Source organism: Nycticebus coucang, chromosome 5, assembly GCF_027406575.1.
Source record: "Nycticebus coucang isolate mNycCou1 chromosome 5, mNycCou1.pri, whole genome shotgun sequence".
Lineage (NCBI taxonomy): Eukaryota > Metazoa > Chordata > Mammalia > Primates > Lorisidae > Nycticebus > Nycticebus coucang.
Genome location: NC_069784.1, coordinates 86,326,121 through 86,333,331, shown reverse-complemented (window position 1 = coordinate 86,333,331; position 7,211 = coordinate 86,326,121). Strand labels below are relative to the sequence as shown.

Below are 7,211 nucleotides of genomic sequence, written 5' to 3'. Positions count from 1 at the left end.
CTGAGCCACAGGCGCCACCCTGGGTGCATAAATATTTAGAATTGAAAAGTCGTCTTGTATTTTTCCCTTGACCAATATAAAGTGACCATCTTTGTCTTTTTTGACTTTAGTTGCTTTAAATCCATATGTATCTGAAAATAAGATCGCAATTCCTCTTTTCTTCTGAATTCCATTTGCCTGAAAAATTGTCTTCCAACCCTTGACTCAGAGCTTTAATTTGTCTTTTGAAGCCAGGTGCGTTTCTTGCAGACAGCAAATGGGTGGCTTGTGTTTTTTAATCCAGTCAGCCAATCTATGTCTCTTCAGTGGGGAATTCAAGCCATTAACATTTATTGAGATAATTGATAAGTGTGGTAGTATTCTATTCATCTTATTTTGTGAGAGTCCGTTGCTTAGTTTTATCTTTTGCATCAGTGTGGAGGTTAGGTTCTGTCCTTTAATTTCTGAGTTTTTACTTTGCTGCTGATCCATTGTGATGGTCAGTGTGTAGAACAGGTTGAAGTATTTTGTGTAGAGCTGGTCTTGTTGTGGCAAATTTCCTCAATGTTTGTATATCCGTAAATGATTTGATTTCTCTTTCAATTTTAAAGCTTAGCTTAGCAGGGTACAAAATTCTGGGCTGGAAATTGTTCTGTTTAAGTAGATTAAAGGTGGATGACCATTGTCTTCTTGCTTGGAAAGTTTCATTAGAGAAGTCTGCAGTCGCTCTGATGGATTTGCCCCTATAGGTCAACTGGCGCTTACTTCTGGCAGCTTGCAGAATCTTTTCTTTTGTCTTGACTTTGACAGGTTCATCACAATGTGTCTTGGAGAATCTGGGTTAGAGTTGAGGCAACCTGGGGTCCGATATCCCTCTGAAAGCAGTGTGTCAGAATCTTTGGTGATATTTGGGAAATTTTCTTTTATAACATTCTCTAGTATGGCTTCCATTCCTCTGGGGCATTCTTCTTCCCCTTCTGGGATTCCTATAAGATGCCTGGAGTCTTATCTCCCCAGACTCACTGTGCCCAGTTGCAGGGATGCTGTTACTCGGCCGCCATCTTGCTCTACCCCTCAACACTATTTTCTAAGTACTAATAAGAAAAATTAGATAAAAGCTTTAATAGAGTTTAAAGTTATTTTTATTCATAAAATTCTCATAGAAATAAAACTTGGAAAAAGAACATATGGGTACCAATCAGGTTTGAATTGGATTCTAGCGGGAGCAGTCTGAACTTGAAAAGCTGTAAGTTGAACATTTTCTGCCACACTGGGCAGGAAAGCATCATCAATCCTTTTTTTGTGTTTAACAGGTACCTGTAATATTAAGTAGATATTATTTGTTAAGGAGGTTTGTTTAGAATCATAAAAAGTTACTATTATTAATCAAACCAAAATCATTGGTCCATTCTGGGTTAGGCCACTTGGTGCGCCTTCTTGAACATACAGGGTCAAGAATTGAATCCATCAATGGAGACCCATTTCCAGCTAAGAAAGAAAAGGTATCCCGTATTTGGAATAATCTAAAAAATCCTTTATATTCTATCATGTATGTTAGTGCAGTGCTATTTATTAGAAAATCGTGTTTTTACATTCCAGCTGTGTACAAATTCCTCTTCAATCAGTATTTATCTTACTTATCTCATAGGCCTTGCTGAAGAAGTCAGACATTTCAAAGATTTAAAGAGATTACAATTAATTTCGTGTCTTTCTTGGCCCTGAGACTTTTTGTTTGAGGTTTCTATGTTGTGCACAAGCCAATGGGCCCACAAGACACTTCATTGTAGGATTTATTTATTTAGTAGGGCAATTCTACACTTCATTGTAGGATTTATTTATTTAGTGGAGCTTTCAGGGTGAAATGGGGATGAAGGGAATCTTGAAAGCCCTTGTAGTCCCACACATACAAAATGAACTTCACTTCCTTTTGGAAATGGCCTTTGTATAAACAAATAGACATGTTATGCTTTGGGGAAAGACGCGTGCACACAGATTGGTGAGTAAAGAAATAGTGGAGGCTAATAATGTGGCCCTCACTTGGTTAAGATCTTAGTGGGGTAAGTTCCAGACCTGTTTTTCCTTTCTTTTAACCACATGTTTAGAAATAATGCAACTTTTGGTTTAATAGCCATCAGGAATAAGACTGTCAAACAACTTAGAATGGCATAACTTTCTCTAAAAGAATGATTAAACCTTTTCCTCCTAATTTTTCTCAAGGTAAGTGGGGGGGGGGATTCTTCAATGTGTTGATCAGATGTGTAAATCTCTAGAAGGGAGTCTGAAAGATAATGAAGCAAAGAGTATAATACTAACGTAGTCTACAGAGGCAGTGGAAAAGTAAATGTTGTTTTCATATAAAATAAAAGTTGAAACATGGAAAAAGTTCAAGTATGTGCTAATCTGCATTCTAAGAATTTCCTTGGAGGGTAGATTTCTCATGTGTTTTAAAATGACTTTTATCTGTGCGTTGGGGCTCATACCTGTAACCCCAGCACTTTGGGAGGCTGAGGTGGGAGGACTGCTTGAGCCCAGGAGTTCAAAATCAGCCTGGGCAACATAGCAAGGTCCCATGTCTACAAAAAAGAGAAAAATAAGCCAGGCATGATGGTGGTTACCTGTTTTCCTAGCTACTCAGGAGGCTGAGGCAAAGGGAGCACCTGAACCCAGGAATTTGAGATTACGGTGGCCTATGATTTCACTACTGCACTCAAGCCTAGTTGACAAAGTGAGATTCTGTCTCTAATATAATAATAACAATAATAAAAGGACTTCTGAAACAAGTTCTGCTCTGTCAGGGAACTCAGATAAGGGATCTGATACTGCTAATTATTTGTTCTAGATCAGCGGTTCTCAATCTGTGGGTTGCGACCTCTTGGGGGTCAAACAACCCTTTCTTTTTTTTTTTTTATTTTTTTTTTATATATTTTTTTTTTTGTAGAGACAGTGTCTCACTTTATGGCCCTCGGTAGAGTGCCGTGGCCTCACACAGCTCACAGCAACCTCCAACTCCTGGGCTTAAGCAATTCTCTTGCCTCAGCCTTCCGAGCAGCTGGGACTACAGGCGCCCGCCACAATGCCCGGCTATTTTTTGGTTGCAGTTTGGCCGGGGCCGGGTTTGAACCCGCCACCCTCGGTATATGGGGCGGGCGCCTTACCGACTGAGCCACAGGCGCTGCCCCAAACAACCCTTTCACAGGGGTCGCCTAAATACATCCTGCATATCAGATATTTACATTATGGTTCAGTAGCAAAATTACAGTTATGAAGTAGCAACAGAAATAATTTTATGGTTTGGGGTCACCACAACATGAGGAACTGTATTAAAGGGTCACGGCATTAGGAAGATTGAGAACCACTATTCTAGATGATTGGGAAATAAGGAAGAAATTTAGAGATTGAACATAGCAAGGTGTTGGTACTGACTTCCGCACCTTTTATTGACTTGTAATTAAGAAGGTGCTATTATTGAGCTTACTTATTTCAACATCAGAATTTTGTTATCCAGATTCAAAGCACCTAGATAAGTCCAGATATGTAATTTTTCCAATATAAGTTTGCAGAGACCCTAAAACCATAACACCAGATTTAAATTTTTCATTATTTTATACATACAATCAAACTTATCATTACTTACAGTCTTTGGCCTTTGAATCCTTCTTGTTATTTTATTGCCTGTGAGAGTGGTCTTTAAACAGCATTGCTGGGAGTATCTGGATGATGTTGAAGCAGAACTTTGAGAGTATAGAACCTCGGGTAGGAAACCTAGAAAGTTAAAAATGTTAAATTGTGTCTTTGCTTGCAATGTATAGCCCTAGATTTAATTCATAAAGTGTGAGAGATTAAAATGGACATCTGATCAAGCTTCATTAATGTTTTCCTTTCAGCTTCATTAATGTTGAGCAAAGGTATCAAAATCTGGATGAGGCGGGTTTTTGTCTGAGGGTCACATGACCAAATAAAAAAGGAGCTGATGAGAGATGTGGACCTTGGCAGGTGGGAGCAGGTAGCCTGAGAGAGCTGTTCAGATTGACAGCTCTTGATAATTAACCAGATTTGTAGGGGGAGAAAGAAGAGCTCCCAAATTTTGGGCTCAAGCAACTGGATATTTGGCAATAGCATCTATTGAGACAGCACCTCTCCCACCTCTATGAGGAGTCAGCATGGGAGGAGGAGAGGGAGACAGGTTCTGTTTGCCCTGTGAATTCGTAAGTCTGAGACACCTGAGCGCAGACATCACGTAGGCCTTGGATACGTGGCCTAGAGCTCAGAGGACAGGGTCAAGCCATGGCCTTGGCAAACAATGACTAGAGCTGTGGGAACATATGCAATTATCCAGGAAAAATGTGGGGTGAACCGAGATGAAGCCAAATGGAGCCCTGAGCAACTCCAGTGCTCAAAGGCTGGATGTTGGAGGAGGAACTAGAAAAGGAAACTTCAAAAAGCAGCCAGAGAAAGAGGAAAACCACGAAGAGCTCCACCCTGGAAGTAGAGAGGAAAGAAAGGGAGCTTCTAGGAGAAGGCTGTGTTCATCTGTTTCAGTTGCTGCCAAGATGTGAAGTAAGTGAACAGGGCCCACTGGACTCGGAAACAGAGAGATGGTGCTGATTGGGGCAAGAGCAGTGGCAAGGAAGCGGTGATGATAAAAATTAGATCACTGGTGGCGTGGCAGAGACCGGTACTTGTCTTCCAATTGCCATTCTTCCCTTTCTTCGCCAGCAATAGAACTCCAAGTTTTTTGTTAGACACATAGCATCCTTGAATAAAAACTACATTTTCCAGTTTCCTTTGCGTGGTCCTGGGGCCAAGTGTTGGCCCACAAGATACATGCAGAAATGTCATGTGACTTCCCGGAAGCATCCTTTAAGGGAGGGGTTGGCCCTTCCTCCTTCCTGTTGACCAGAAAGCTTGAATGACCATCCTAGACCAGGAGGTGGAAGCCGTTGAGACTGGCAAAGCAGGAGAGAAACCTGGCTTCCCAGTAATAGCACAGACACCATAATAGATAACCAGATAGCCTATCTCTGGATTTTGTTTATTAGGCATAACCTTCTCATGTGGTTTAAGACACTGTTACTTGTTATTCTTTTTCGTGTGTCCTAACTTAATCCTAACAGATATGGGCCTAAGAATGAATTAAATAAATTAAGTGAATTACAAAAGGGAGTTTAGGCAACTATTTGAAGCAGTTTGACTTGAGAAAGGCCAGTAGCTGGAGAAGGAATGTGTTGTTGGATTTTGTGATCCTTGCATAAATGTGCCCCATAAATAATTGTTGGCTGCATGATTAGAGAGATGCATGGATGGGAACTAGGAGTCGGTAGGAAGGAACCAGAAATGGAATAGTTCAAGGCCCTTGAGAAGGGGGGAGCTCATGGGGATTGGCCTGGGAGGGGATGGGGCACCTTTTCTGTTTTCACAGGAAGGAAGAAGCATCTGATCACAGGAATAGGGGAGGAGGAGGCAGCAAGTCGAGGGAGCTGCTACCCCATGGCTTCTGATTTCTCTGGAATCAGAAAAATGGAGTGGGAGATGAAGGGGTGAACGGTGGGAGGAGAGTGTGTGAAGGTCTGAGGAGACAAGGAGGATTGGAAATAGTTGCTGTGGGAGGAGGAGAGAGGGAGCTGATGCCATCTCAGCTCCAGGGGAGGAACGCATGAGTGGCGCCTGAGCCAACCAGACATCTTAGTCTCTGGCTTCAGAGGTTTGTTCAAAATTGGCAACATGACCCAAGTCAGTCCAGTCAGAGCCTGGTTCTTTTTCCACATTATCCCCATAGTTACATAAAGAAGGAAGGGATACAAAATAGAAACAATAAGAACAATATCCTCCAAATCATTGGAAGTTTAGGTCCTCAGGTAAAGATGATTACTAAAGAAGTTATTCCACTGTTTTACCCAATAATACATTGTTTGACCTGTTAAACGCGATCTTGGACAAAATAGCAGGAGTTTAACATTGATGATTTTGTTCACTGACAAAAACATAAAAAAAAAATCAGTTTTTCATGGAAGAAGCCCAAGTGCCCATCAACCCACGAATGGGTTAATAAATTGTGGTACATGTACACCATAGAATTATGCAGCCTTAAAGAAAGATGGAGACTTCACCTCTTTCATGTTTACATGGATGGAGCTGGAACATATTCTTCTTAGCAAAGTATCTCAAGAATGGAAGAAAAAGTATCCAATGTACTCAGCCCTACTATGAAACTAATTTATAGCTTTCATATGAAAGCTATAACCCAATTATAGCCCAAGAATATGGGGAAAGAGAGGGGAAGGGAGGAGGAAGGATTGGTGGAGGGAGGGTAATTGGTGGGACCACACCTAATGGTGCATCTTATAAGAGTACATGTGAAATTTACTAGGTGTAGAATATAAATGTCTTAACACAATAATTAAGAAAATGCCATGAAGGCTATGTTAACCAGTGTGATGAAAATATTTCAAATTGTATATAAAACCAGCACATTGTACCCCATGATTTCATTGATGTACACAGCTATGATTTTTAAAAAAATTAGTTTTATAAATCAAAATAAATAACCCACAACCTAAAGAATCACAAATTTTCATGTAAGCCACTTGATAAAAATTCAATCACAATAATTAAAGAAACATTACTATCTAATATAGTGATCATGGAGTTACATTTTCTTCAGTGTCAGAGTTGGGCTAAGCTCTGAGGCGAATACGCACACAACTTCTCAGCCAGGAGCTGCCTTTGCTTCCCTCTACTATTTATGTGATACAGAAGATAATCTATCTGTATCACATAAAATCAAATTTATCATTTCTTTGTCCTCTGTCACATTAAATAATGCTTAAGATTTTTATTTTATTCTACTATAAAGCTATGTCAATATTTTAATTAATTGATCCAGAGCTCAGTTCTTTTTTTTTTTTGTAGAGACAGAGTCTCACTTTACTGCCTTCAGTAGAGTGCCGTGATGTCACAGGACTCACAGCAACCTCTAGCTCTTGGGCTTCTGTGATTCTCCTGCCTCAGCCTCCCGAGCAGCTGGGATTACAGGCGCCCGCCACAACGCCCGGCTATTTTTTGGTTGCAGTTCAGCCGGGGCTGGGTTTGAACCCTCGGTATATGGGGCCGGCGCCCTACTCACTGAGCCACAGGCGCCACCCAAGAGCTCAGTTCTTTTTAACTGTCTCCTATCCACACCTGCTCCTGGCCATGTCAGCAGGAGGGCTGGGAATATGGCTGAATTTTACCTT

At 40.9% G+C, this 7,211-nt stretch overlaps 1 pseudogene; it reads right to left on the bottom strand.

Moving 5' to 3' along the window:
* Positions 1-779: 779 nt before the first annotated feature.
* The window catches only part of LOC128585535 (coiled-coil domain-containing protein 162-like), a 49,851-nt pseudogene continuing 43,419 nt past the window's right edge, over positions 780-7,211 (bottom strand).